General features: G+C 45.0%; 1 protein-coding gene across 2 annotated transcripts in view; it reads right to left on the bottom strand.

Moving 5' to 3' along the window:
* aplp1 (amyloid beta (A4) precursor-like protein 1) overlaps positions 1–14,846 on the bottom strand; it is a 31,815-nt gene that overhangs the window by 12,879 nt on the left and 4,090 nt on the right. The gene's annotated exons all lie outside the window — the stretch shown is intronic.

Consider the following 14,846-nt stretch of genomic DNA (forward strand, 5'->3'; position numbering starts at 1 on the left):
AACACAGTGGCAGATTATATTGTGTTTGAAGCTGATCCATGGCGGGTGGACCACAGATAATTCCTAAATGCACTCCGGCACTATCCAACATTAGACCAAGGGTGTAAGCCCGGGTGCAAGACTGAGTGAATGAGTGAGTGTAAGATCGAAACAGGGAGGCGAGAATGTGGAGAAAGGAAAGGGGGAGCTAATGCATGGGAGAATTGAGTGCACCCTGCAAGCTTAAAGTCAATATTGAAAAAAACTAAAAAAAAAAAAATCAGGAAAGATCCATAAAAGACTCAGTGTTGAAATAAATGTGAAGTGAACGAAACAAAAGGAGGCAATAGAAGAGCCGAGTCACCGACTGGTGGCCTCTGCTCCCTGTCGACTGACAGCTGTGACAGCTGAGAAAAGAAGGATACAAAGGAAGGTGCGTAGCACGAATATACACAAGACAATGTGAGAGAGATTGTCGTGGTCCCCGTTCCCCTCCTCCAGCAGCATTCGAGGATGTTGTTATTGATCGTGGGATATGTTTCCTCTGGCTGGGGGAGGGCCCAAGGGACCCCGCGTAGAGCAAGAAACGCAGCAGCACGGGCTGAGAGTCAGGTGTTAATACAAGCTCATTGACCGATGGGCCACTTCACTACATTAACACAAAGCACAGAGACAGAGTGAGTCCAGGGAGGGATAAAGTCGGGGAAGGGTGAGGTAGGAGGAAGAGAAACTCTACGCAGCACCAACAAGGACTTCCTCTGCCTGAACAAACAAAAGGGCAGAAAATGGGACGGCAGCAAGGCCTTACGAATAAAGAGAAAATATATCATGTTCCCCTGGATGTCTGAGTCATCTCCTGAGCACAAACCCGCTGTTTACCTAACACATGCACGAGATCTCCGCAGGTCACTTTGCTCAAGTAAAAGACGTGGTTCCTGAGCGCATCCTTTGACAGTACGAGTGCATGTCACAATGTTTACTGTCCAACCCTAGAAACCCCTCAAAAAGGCATCCCGTGCCCCAGAGAACAGCTCATATCCTTTCATCTGCGCTGACAGACAGAGAGACAGACCTACTGACGACAGACAGGACAAGCAACGCTGAGCCAATTAGAAGGAAGTTGCCCAAAGGGGAGAAACGGGGGGGGAGATAAAATATGGGAGAGTGACGCCTGATCAAAGGGAAGCCCTGCTATGGCCGACCGGAGCTCAAGTGTTTGAAGTCCTAATTAAAATTCACACAGAGTAAAATAAATATATAAACCCCTTTGAGTAAATGTACAATAAATATAAAAGGCCCTCAGCAGTCTGTGCATTATAATTATGCTAAGAGGAGTTTGTGTTTCTGCATGTCCTAGCAGATTTCTTACAAATTACGGATCTACTTTTCATTACTGCTGACCGTTTCCCAAAGCGTGGGGCGTAGAGTCTCTTCAGATTTATGGAGGCATCTTTCTACCTTATATTTTCTCCCAATTAATTAGATTTTTGTTTGAGTATAAATGTGATTACAAAGTTGCTTGATACAGTTAACATGCTGAAGGAAAGATGAACTCTTTGAACATAAGTATTTTTTTTTTTCTCCAAAAGCTACAAAATTGACCGTCTCCTTTTTTTCTTTTTGGGGAATATTTTCCCCACTGTTTGCCTTATGGGTCTTTTGACAATATTGCTCACTGGAACAATGCTGTTTTGCAGCATTGGCTGTCAGCACTTGCTGACAACTTTAGTGTGATGGATTACCCATCTCACGCAAGTTTCAAGTCCCTGCAAGTTACTGATCACCCCACAGTGAAATGGCATGAAAAACATATACAAAAATATATATAATAACTCTCGTCTGGTTTGGCTAAATTGCTGAGACTTGAAGATTAGACAATTAATGTTTAAATGTAAGTCTTCTAGTTTCCCAATATTAAGTATTCTATTATATAAAACCGAGTGACAAGTGTAAGTTATTATTAGTGCTGAATTTAAGCTTTTTATTGGTAAAGAGTATTGTTGGAAGACAGTACTGCTGAAGCTGCTGAAACAGGCCGTCTAGTGTAGCTGCTGAGCTAATGTCTAAATAGATATCTCTCTCTTTTGACTCAGGGAAGGTCAGTGCCTCAAAGAAAAAAAAAAAAATACTTCCGGATATTTGAGAAGATAACCTGGCAGCTCCCTCTGGTCCGGCTCTCTCATTCTGCCTGCTCTCCACTACTGCACTTGCAGAAAATCAATGCTGAGCAACTGCAACTGTATCACCTCCCCCCCCCCCCCCCGCCCACCTCCCATCCTCAATCAATAGCAGTCCATCAGGAGCCCGAGGCCCTGACCTCCAGCACGGCGAGGCCGCACACCCGGCCTCCAGCCTGATCTGGGACCAGATTAGATCTCCCTCTTGCGATAACCCTTGATAAGAAATACGGTTTTAAGACGTCCACGTCACTCCGTCTCCGCATGCTGGTCTTCACTACACACACACAAGCGTCACGTATACCCACTCGGGTGTGTGGCCTTCTGCTTGCGTGAAGGCCACACAGAGTGCTTGTAGACGTTTCATTGTGTTTTCGCAGTAGTAACAGAAGCAGTCGTTAGCATGAGTCAGCCCTTTTCGTTCCGACGCCCAAAATGGTTTGAATACTTTTAAAAGGAAGCTTTTGTGACTGGACAGAATCTTTTTTTTTTTTGTTCCCTCATTTATCTTTAGTGCCTAAGAAGAATGAACACTGACTTGGGAATTAGGTAAGCGCAATAGGAAGGACTCTGGAAAAACATTTGGCAAGACTGTGCTTGAATCCCTGCATGACGATAGGAGGCTGATTTCATTCCAGTGAGTTTTGTCGACTGAACTTGTTTTAAGAACCAACTGTTGTCATGTGCTTTTCTATTTCATCGTATTTAGTCATATTGAACCTTGGTTACTGTGTGACACTAAAATATACTCTCTTACTCTTACCAATTTAGCCATGCAATAATGCTAAAATACCATTAAATGTACTTTTTTTGCCAGTTCAATTGCATTGTGTCAATCATTCTGAAGCACCCCTCGATCACATATCATTGGTATGACTGTAAAATCTACTCAATAGCCAACCTGAAGCCGGAGAGGATCTAACAAGTGTCAACAATTGTTATATTTTTTATGGTTCAGTCAACCAAAAGCAGAGTCTGCCTGATAAAGACAGGCAATTGGAAAAGACGATCCAGAGAGGTTGTGGAAGAGAGGGGAGGGTAGAGACCTCAATGTACATACAAACATGTATGCACACTTATTTCTGTTGCACACACCTCCTTTATCTCCTGGGTCATACAGACCAAACACATACAAAACAAATAGTCTTTCTTCAGACTTTCTGATTAGTGCACCTAATGTGAAAAGGTCACAATAAATAATACATTCAGTCATGCAAGCAGCATGGCTCCATGGATGGCAACAATGGTTAGTCGCTCCACTATTTTGGTTCAGTCTGGAATATAATACCCACTATTGGATTATCAGGAAATATTGTGCATACAGTCATGATCCACCGAGGATGAAATCTACTTCATTTCACCTGACTTTTCCTCAAACGCCATCATGAGGTTAACACTTTGGAACGATTGCTATCAAACTTAGTACATTCAGTTCCGGACAATGCATTGTCCTCGTAATGCTCTGACTTTTTCTTCTGCCACATTTATCAGGTCCGAATTATCATTTGTTCTATACTGACGATGAAAAATCCGCCTCAGCAGCACTTTGTGTTTAAGGCAAATTAAACTGTTAGTATGCTAAAGCAAGATGTTTAACATGGAATTTATATCTCTTAAACATTAGCATGCTAGCATTAGGACAGAGCTGCTAGCATGGTTGTAGGCCGTGTTGATGATTCACAGCATATATTCAATATTGCTAAGCAGAATTAAAAAAAAAAAATGCTATTTAGATATTGTTTCTAATTTAGCAAAAGCAGGAAGGTAATGTTTACAAAAAACAAAAAAATGCTTTCCTCACAATGCTTTGGGCTCTTTAGCAGACACATTGGTGTATTCACTAAACACAGATTATATAGACACAGACAATAGTCCTCTGTGGAGAAGGATTAGGCTTTCATTCACAGCTAAAAATAGATTTTGTAACAGTGACTGAATCCCATTCTCGTGCCTTGATTAAACTGTTTTGTCCATGTTACAATTTATAGCCATAATTCCCGTTGGACAGACAAACATGCAAACAAAGATTGGTATGCAGTTTCCATTTTGATGCCAACGTGTGAGCACGGCAGTTTAAGTCTCTCTGAAACACGCCCAGTCTCCATCGGGAGCCGAGGCACACTGATCCAGTTGGCTTCACAATAATGCTTCGCAATCTGTCAACAATCATGCTTCTCCTCCAGTAACGGACAAGGTTCCCAGTCACAGGTTGGTAAAGGCAGCGCTGTTCAACCGTCCTGACCGCCACATATCATGTCCCAGTGCTGATGAGGCTGAACGGACGGACAGACAGCCCAGAAGCCCAACAGCGCCCGACTGCAGAGAAAGCTTCATCATTTAGATTGACCCGATGATTCAAAGCATCGATTGGCATTCTGCCTCTTCAGCAAGTTGTTTTCCTTCGTTAAGCTCCCCTAAAAATATTATTTTTCTTCTGATCTGCTTCTCCATACCGGTTGCACGCTTCACTTTGTAACAACACGTGTACTTTCCCAATTGCCGTAGCAGAAAGCATCCCCGGGAAAATAATTGATTCCCGAGGGACTCACTGTGCACTGTACCAGACGTTGTGGAAAAGCCAGTGTGGATATAATAATGGTTAATTATATTTTCACATATATCTCATTTAGTAAATGATGCTGCAATGTGGAGCACCGAAAAATACGAGCCGAGATTTGATCTTGCAACATAAATGCTTCTGTCAGTCTGGCCTGGGTTTGGGCCAGGGCAGTACATTTACATGTTCTTCCAGCCTCTTCCACCCTGTTCTAATTAAATTTTCAGCACCTGTTCCACCCTTATGTTGCAGGATGACTTCATCCTCTGTAATGATGCAATCTCCCGGCCCCGGCAGGCAAGCCAGAGCAGTGGAGGCGGAGCGGAGGAGCCCACCCATCATTTGTCACCTTTTACAAGTTGCTGCCAGACTTTACATCAGAGCACCACCGCCATAAATGCATCCGAGGGTTTCAAGTAGATGTCTTATAGTGCTTGCAGCATGGAGCAGCACAACCACAGTTAGATTGGGGCCTTTGATATCACTCAAAGCATTTTTATTTCCTTGCACACAATTGTGTTTTATCCTGGATCATCCTTTCATGTTTCACTAGGTTTGATCTATCTATAATTCATTGGTTCTATACTTCCTTTGTCATCTTACGTGCTCTAAATGATCAGAGGTGTATCCTCTGTGTGCCTGTATTACTGTTACCAAGTGCATGTGGGCATCTGTGCATATGTTGTGACACTATGGTACATACTTTAACTTAAAAAAACAAACAGAATCTCCCATCTGAGATATTTTGTAGGGAGCTTGCTTGACACTTGCTTGCTAACAAGAGACATCAGACCCCTGTGGAGCTAATCCTTCATTAGCAAAAGGGATCTGGAATATCTCATCGAACCAAAAAAGGCCATCATCACTAAAACAAAACAACTTGAACAGGTCAGGATATGAAGGATCCTGTGTATACTCACAGTCAATATATCTCCAAATAAATACCGTTATGTTTTACTGGCGATACAAAATAAAATAATGGGACACTATTAAATCGTTTTACAGGGCAAACTATGATCTTTGTCATGTTGTGAAAAAGCTGGTTAGCTTGGATGGCTCGTGATTAATATAACGCTGTGGACTGACCACTTTCCATCACTCGTGTAGCAAACACACCCACGTACCAATAAGCCTCGCCGATGCACAAGTCATGCATGTATGAGACACGCGAACCTTCCCGAGCGCGTCTTTGTGCTCCTCTGCAGCACAGATGGCTGACTAGTGGGTGTCTTCCTGTTCTCCGGGCCCCTCCTTTACTCTTTCTCTATCTCCCCCTCGCTCTCTGCCTGCTCTCAAGGCTGAGCTCAATCTACCCCAGCCGCCCTATCCTTGATTTCTCTCTTGCCCCCCCCCCCCACCACCACCCCTCCACCTCCCTCGCCACTAACAGCTTTCACACAATGCCTAACACTCTGCTGTTTGGCCTCCCTCCCTAGGCCAGTACTAAATGGCCAGAGAGATTTGGGAGCATTCATCATTGTAATCATGTCGGTTAATTATTCATACGCTCCATCAGACCTCTTCCTGGTGTGGCATGTAGTTATTAGAGAGTAGCAACATTAGTCTGCCAGACTCTAATGTTGCAGCAGGAGGGGACAATGGAGGATAGAGCAGGTTAGCTCCGCGCATTGACACTCATTATTATACATCTCTCTAATGGCTAATTGAAGCCATTCATTTTCCATTCAAAGCGACTGATATTTTCCGGCAGGGCGGAAAACATTGTTCAACAGCTTCCTCCTGTAAACCACAAACAGCAGTAAAGTTACTTATTGAATACTAAACCCCGCTTTAATACTTAATTGACAACCATTACGAAGCGAGGCTTTTTTTTGTTGTTGTTGTTGTTGTTGTTGCTGCAAAGATGTGCAAACGTCAGGGCCTTCTCTAAGTCAAGCTTCATCAGTCCAGATTACAGCGGTCCAGCCTCCAGCTGGGCACACTGGGAGCAGATGGCCTCGTAATCACCAGGGTTCATCGAGGTCTGAAACGGAAGCCAAAACCAGCTCACAATATTTGATTTCATTTTCAAGTATAGCTTAAAATACAGGGCATGTCAGATGGCCTCACTGCAAGAGCCTCCGTAGATCTGGAGGCTGGCAGTGCCAACCATGTCATGATCACGGTTATTTAGGAGTATGTTTACTCAGGGCTGAGGCCCACCCGGGCCTGTATATAAACATGTATCCTATATCTCAAGGTGTTATCCTATATCTATTCAGCTCGCACTCTACAGGCGGCTGCAGCTGGGGGATAAGAGAAAGACTGATTTCCCTCTCCTGTAAAGGTCGCTAACAGCCTCCGGAAAAATCACGTGAACTGAGTTTGATACAGATTTCCCCAATGTGCCATCGCACCACGGGACTCAACAGAAGCTGCTACCCACACGCACAGAGGCTTCAACTTTTCCCAGCTGGGACTCACATGACTCATAATAAATATCATGTTCACACACATCCTGCTTCTCTCGCTCCCTTTTCCCTCTTCAGAACACAGTCCGTGATACGCAGACCTGAGTTTAACTCCCTACTGTGCAGCCAATATTGTTGCAGATATGTTTCCTGCCACTTCTTTGTTTTAAGACTTCCGGCCTTTTCTCCAGCATCTGTGGGAAAAAACTTGTTTGAAATATCCAACGCAATCAGAGGAGGGAGGGAGGTGGCGGGGGGGGAAACAACAGGAAATTCCAACTGGGATACAAGATTGTGACACTTGTGTTCGCGAAGAGAACATCTACGCATGTCTTCCCCACTGTTCCACCCACATTTCAACAAATGCTACTTCTGAGTCATGCGCCATAATGAGGCCACACTGTGCGCGTCTTCTCTCCAGAAAGGACAAAAACACAGAGCGTAGTTTGTCATCTTCCCGGTCCTCTCTCTCTCTCTCTCTCGCTCTGCCACCGCCTCCTGCAGATACGTGGGAGACAAGCAACTGCGTAATAACAATGTTTCATAAATCCAGCCAGAAAAAAAAAAAAAACAGAGAGTTTCGAAGTCCAGGGGGCGTCTTCCACACAGCCAAACTAGTAGCACTCCTGATACATTTCTGCTGTTACGTAACACCGCCGAACCTCCTTCACAGTTAAGCAACACAACATGGGAATGCCAACATGTTAATGCCAAACACTGTGAGCCTGCAGATATGATTTCGAGCTGAAGAGCTACCTCGGGGGGATTGAAAGAATCAAAGGCTTAGCAGAGATTTCAGCACTGCAGGTCCGTCTGAAACATCCCAATGTCAACACAATTGCCACCGAATCAGTCATGTTCTGCCGGCAGATTGAGATTGACACAATGCAAACACGCTTTTCCAAATCTGTATTTATATGGTAAATACATTCGAAATCTGGGACTCAAAAGGTTCAAATTTCTATTAACTATGCTGCGCATTGTCGGCGCTAAAAGGTATGGAACATGAATGCATAAATATATCAAATCATTATCTAGTCTAAGACCTCAAGATGTGGCTCATTTTTAGGATTGACTGGCAGTCTGGCTTTGAGCTGGAGCTCCTGAATAGGCAATCCACCTTGGCACCAAATCCTGCATTTAGCAGGTTAATGGAGACGAGTTAGAAACATGATTTTCAATTTCAGACGAGGACCTGTGGTGTATACAGATAATACATTTATTCATAGCAAGGTATCTGACAAATGTGTGTGTGTGTGTTTTGTGGCGGCGATAAAAAAAAAAAAATGGAGCTCTTGTAACAATAACATGATGCCCTTGAGCATGTTTTAAGTAGATTAGGGGGCTCTTAAAGCGTAAATGAGGGCATGTTTAGGTTAAAACTGAATGTTTAGTCTGTAATAATTGATCCACTTCAAGACAGACGGTCTCCACAGCCTCCCTGACACACGGCAGGGAGCCGGCATCAATCGGACGTGGCGCTTCTTCTTGCTTCTTCTCATCTCTCTGAGCCTTTGCTGCTTCGTATTCAAGCGCCTCATTCTGCCTTTGACTCCCTTTCCTTTGCGGCCGCTCCGTGCCGAGCTCTTTCTTCCTGGGTGTTGCTCCGCCGCCGCGTGGCGTCTCTTCTGCCAGTTCTACTTTTACTTTCCTGTCACTTCATGCACTTTTTGGACTATCGCACACAGTTGGTAAGTGTACCCTCCGCGGATCTGTCGACGCTGCATCTCGTGCGAGTTAAAACATGTAATGGAATCTGCCGATAGAGCAATGCATCATCTCCGAGTGCAGTTTGACGGGAAGGCAAATTAAACACGTTCAATTGCGTCGGAAATCTCTTGAGTAGAAATTGAAATGATCCGTCGAGCTCCCGTTCGCTTCAGGAAAGTGTGAGTCCTTCATGACACGAATGCATTTCATCCGTATGACTTATGACCTCGATGCTCTTTGCACTTAAGCAAGATAACGAATATGGAAATGAGCCTCTGGTAATCGGTCTTGTTCATGCTGTAGGATTACTCTGTGTCTTGTTTTTTCATGATTGCGATCGAGTCTTTGAGATTGTCAAATACATAAAAATGAACTGAACGCACGATCGGCACTTTCAGCAAACGATGCAGTAATATACTGTATTGGGAGGGAGGTGACGATGGAGATGGGGTTAAAACATTAATATATCTCTCTTTGCTCCTGTGTCTGATTTATGCACAATTTAAAATTCTGATCACATCGTGCCAGCTCCCCTGGGAGCCTGTCGAGATGCACCTTATGGAAATGAGGCTATATGTTACATATATACATACAAATATACACACACACACACATACTATTGTGTTAGCCTCATGAAGAGAGTGTGACGTGGAGGCAGAGTGGTGTGTGGTTGCGTGTGTTTCATATGTATTTGTTGGGGTTTGACCAGAAAGCTAAAAGCAATAATTGATCTTTTTAATTGTGGCGGAGATCCCGTTTTCCACACCGCACCACACACACACACACACACACACACACACACACACACAATACATTACACACCACAGCAACATGGGTCATGGCTTTGACTCAAAGGCATGTGGTGTCGCCACAGTGGGAACAAACTGGTCTTTAACTCCCAGTGAGAGGTCAGAATGTGCGCCGCTGCCGAGGAAGGCGTCCAGCGTGGACGCCTTGAGGCCGAGACTCGGCAAAGACGCAGAGGCGAGTGACCTCGTCCCGGAGAGGGCGTCGCCCTCGCGCGGCACCTTTAGCCTGCTGTTCATTGTAATGAGGCGAACAGCAGGGGGGGGGGGGGGGGGCGGGGCGGGCGGTAATGCTGGGGGACATCGGGGACCGGCGTCCCACTTGTTCAAGGCAAAGAAAACATCATCTTCGTCAGACAATCTCCATGAAACAGCGAGCGGCGCGGCCGGCCGGCGCTCCCCCACATTTAAACATCAGCCTCCGCTCATTTGTTCCCATCCAACCCGTAAACACACTTGTTTTCCCCCCTCTTCTTCTCTTCTCTTCTTCTCCACGTTCTCCTTCTCAGCATCACTGGGCCACTGAGGGTGGTTACCATGGTAACACCACCCACAGGAGGCTACCTTCTCTGTTACTGTAGCAACCGGTTCCCCACAGAATTTCAAGCATGTCACACACTCTCTCTCTCTCTCTCTCTCTCTCTCTCTCTCTCTCTCTCTCTCTCTCTCTCTCTCTCTCTCTCTCCCTTATTTGCCTCTCTCTCTTCCTTATTTCTCTCTCTCTCTCTCTCTCTCTCTCTCTCTCTCTCTCTCTTTCTCTCTCTCTCTCCCTTATTTGCCTCTCTCTCTTCCTTATTTGCCCCTCTCTCTCTCTCTCTCTCTCTCTCTCTCTCTCTCTCTCTCTCTCTCTCTCTCTCTCTCTCTCTCTCTCTCTCTCTCTCTCTCATTGACTCTCTTTACTGATCACAACCATAAATCTATATTTTACAAATATTGTTGCTATCAAATGTTTTTTTTTCTTCCTAAAACAGCCGTGCAAATGACAATAAATTGAATGAGTAATAACTTAATACACTGAATGTAAAAAACAAAACAATGTTAGCAATACCCAGGCAGCAGTACAAATGTGGCTCCAAAGGCATTGCTATAATTAATAACATTGTTATAATCTACATATCAAATGTGAATATTATTTTAGGATGCTGAAAAAAAAGACTATTTGGATTTTGAATAGATTTCATGATAAAGGTAATTCATCATGAAAGATGGAAAACGTTTACTGGCTTTAGCTTCTCACACGTGAAGATTTCCCACTTTTTCTACGTTTCTCTTCGGGTGGGCATATTTTGAATCGCTACCTCAGAATCTAGAAAATTCTGATGGCTATTTTTCTCCTGTAGATTATTTCATAGGTAAAACCATTATTCTATAATTACAAAAAATAAATAAATAAATAAAAGAGTGAAAAGTCACAACCGGAAATGTTATAAAACATAATGTAATATGTTAAAATACATCAATGGTGATACACACAGTTATCATAACACCATATTTCACAATGTAGCTTAAACTACTATCACCCCACTGACACTGACAGCGTTGAACTGCATTATTGTCCTCTTTGTAATCCTCATGGTGGTGACTCACGGGCTGACTGAATGATTGGTCACGTTCCTCTGAGGGTTCCTGAGCTGCACAGCCTGCAAGTTACAACACAACTGATTATCTTTAATCAACCTCACCAACTGTCTGTCCTTTACTCATAGCCACTATTACAAAAGATGGGGGTTTTTTTACCGATTAGAATCACCTCTCAAGTGTCCGTATGCATATTAAAAATAAGCGTTTTTACATGTTAATAGAAGTAAAAGCAGTTTAACAAATCGACTGACGAGAAATAATGAGGATGGCCGACATGTCCTATCTCGCTTTGGCCCTCTCAGTGTTATTTTCGACCGGGCCGCTCTGGTCGGATGATGCGTGCTGGCTGTGCAGTCTGCCCGTCTCTGCTGCAGAATCACTCAGTAGATTAAATATTAGTGTTATCTCATTTCCTTAGGCCATGAAGTCTCCACAGAGTGAAAGATTGAAGGGAAAGTGGTTTAATCATTGAGACGATCTCACAAAAGACCCCTCACCGGGGGCCTGGAACCTCCAGTTGTGCTTTGTGTCTTTATGACATTCTTTTTCCAAAACCACCGCTCCGGACTCACAATTTGTGAGACGAGCTCGTGCGAGCGTGGGCTGTTAACGGGCACAGCTTGGCCTCGGCGTTCACAATGACCCTCAGCTGAGCAAAAGACATTATATTTGTCTTATTGTTGCCGATTAAGTGCGGCCAGTGCAACACCTGCGTCTCTTCATCATCTGTAGCTGCTCGTGCCGCCACCTGGTTGTTTATAGGCGAGCCATCTGTGTGTGCTGTATAAAATAGAGGCCGAGTCGATCGCAGGCGGTCTTTGGAGAATCTGAGCCCGAGTTGCTGATTACTGAGCGTGGAGTCAAATGCTGTGGGAACATTTTGTCTCAGGGGAAGGGAGGGCATGTTTGAGACTCCACTGCAGGAAACGTAAACTCCTCTCCAACATATTCCATCCCAAAACAGTTTAACACGGGTAAATAAACAACGGATGGTTATGCTTTTGGATGCATCACATTTCACTTTCAAATGTAAAACAAAAAGTGTCCCATTAAAGAACTTGAATATTTTATGTTTAGCTAACTTTACTGGTTATACATACACCTTTTTTGCTGGATTGTAAAAGTAAAAGATCATTTGGAGTTTTGTATTTAGGTTAAATGTGTATAAGCAGCAGGAAAATGACAAAACTCCTGGAATGTGCCCAACGAAATTCACATTGTACCGCACGCTTCATATTGTTGGCAACTTATTGTTCATATTGTAAAGTTATCTGATGGTAAAACCTTTGTTTCGGTGCATTAGTAAGTCGGAGCCACAATAGAGAGCCAGCATGTGCAGATAGAGACAGTGAGAGTTAGAGGTCTGAAAACTGAAAATATCAAGAAGGGAGGAACAAAAACAAAAAATTGCAAGACGAGCAGAAAGTGCCGGAAAAAAAAAATGGAATAAAAAGAAGGGGGAGTTCGGAGCATGAATTATTCAAGAACAATCAAAGAATACACAAGGAAAGTGAAAAAGATGTCACTGGCCGCTGAAAGCTGCCGAGGCAGACGGACGGAGGAGCGGTGTCTGGGAGAGAGGGGGGGGGGGAGCCTTTGGGATGAGGCAGGGGGAGGCTGGACCGTGAGGAGGGAGGAAAGGGGCCAAGGCAAGGAGGAGACGGGCGTGGGGATTTTCTTTTGTGTTCTGTGGAGCAAGGGTGGGGAGTGGACCAGGAGGGGCGTGGAAGTGTGTGTGTGTGTGTGTGTGTGTGTGTGTGTGTGTGTGTGTGGGGGGAGGTAACCAAAAAAAAAAGCAGGTAGCAGGAAGAGAGATGGGCTCGCATCACAGCGTTGAGAGCGTGCGTGACAAGTGCCAAAGCCCGGTAGACGACGCTCGAGCCCAGACCTTTCCACGGCCTTCAATAATTGATGCAGCTTCTGCAGCGTGCCGTCTTTATAAAGCAGCAAGTGTGTGGTGAATGTGTGTGTCTGCGTGTATACTTTTGAGTTATCTTTGTGTGTGTGTGTGTGTGTGTGTGTGTCTGACCTAATTGTGTGTGCTGAAGCAATGCCTATCCATCAGTGACACTGCATCGGTGTTGCATTTGGATTCACGTCTGATATGTCGTGAGCCAATGCAGTGCCAATGCGTTGAGCTAAAAAAAACGACGACCACCAGGCAAAAAAGTACATCCATTTCCCTCCATCACAGCTCCCAACCTTCTCCTGTGGAATTTAAAAACTGGCCCTATCAGTCTCAGTGGACTCAACGACCTCACACTCGCGCCAACCCTGCAGCCACAGCCGTTAAGGAAATTAGAATTTTCCCTCTTTCATGCAACCCGGTGCTCCACTCTGGCCACGAGGTGTTCCTTGCCTCTGCCCCTCGCCTCATTTCGAGGCCACATGTGCATGCGCACGACATAGATTGATCTCTCTGCTCTCCCAGCTGCAACAGGGCTGGGTCCCTCCATTAGCATGCACTCCTCCAGCCTGCAACCCACATAACATTCTACATGCTCGACATCACTTACACTCCCTATCCTCCCTCACCCTCTGCTCTTCTCAAATCATCCGCCATGCAAGGGCAAAATGCCCCCGCTCTCCCTCCCTCTCTCTCTCTCCCTCTCTCTCTCTCTCTCTCTCTCTCTCTCTCTCTCTCTCTCTCTCTCTCTCTCTCTCTCTCTCTCTCTCTCTCTCTCTCTCTCTCTCTCTCTCTCTCTCTCTCTCTCTCTCTCTCTCTCTCTCTCTCTCTCTCTCTCTCTCTCTCTCTCTCTCTCTCTCTCTCTCTCTCTCCCCAGCAGCCCTCAATCTGTTTCATAGTGTTCTCTCTCTCTTTTTTTCCTTCCTGAACATGGAGGACAAGTGTTATCACCACACTGCAGATGTTTTTTCGAGGGGGGGCTCCTCTGAAACCTCCCACAGGCTGCAGCAGGACTAAACATCTCGCTACGCCCTGGCATTAAACTTTTCCGCAAAACATCCACCCCATTAGGCTTACTGAGGCAGCTATGCGTACAGAGTGAAGACCTTGGGCTGCAGCGATATCTCTGCCCTGCAAGACTCTGGAGAGGAGCCATGGCTGGATGTGATCAGGGTGGCTATGCGAGTCTCAAACTCTCTATGTGCCACTGAGCAAACACATGACACGCGCAAACAGAAGAAACCTGGACCGGCACAGGCTCGCACCAATCCGACTTGATCTGCATCCACGTAAGGTTTCAAATCGCGCCACGAATATAGAGCATGTTATATGTGACATCCATGAAGTGGATGATGAAAGGTAAAGTCATCTTTTGGACGTTAAGGCTAATCCTTGATTATATCTAACCTAGAACCAGCCGTGTCGTCTGGGAAGCCAAAGCAATGAACTCATCAAACACAGTGCGTCAGGTCGTGCGCGACATGCTGCGGAGATGACACCCAGTGACGAGCCTTGCAAGCAAACATTATTAAACGCTGGATTGGGAATCACTTCCTCCCCAGAAAAGGCCAGAAGACGAGATTGATTCATCTAAACGCAAGGGTTTGGAAGAGTTTCCCTGTATCTATCGGGAGGATGCCGTGCACATGTGCAATTATAATGTCAGTTTATTTTTAGCAGAAAAGCTGGATGGATTTCCATGCCTGAAGACACAAACAC

This window comes from Clinocottus analis, unplaced genomic scaffold (assembly GCF_023055335.1).
Source record: "Clinocottus analis isolate CAN_PGR_092001 unplaced genomic scaffold, fCliAna1.0.p SCAF_9, whole genome shotgun sequence".
In the NCBI taxonomy this organism is placed as follows: domain Eukaryota; kingdom Metazoa; phylum Chordata; class Actinopteri; order Perciformes; family Cottidae; genus Clinocottus; species Clinocottus analis.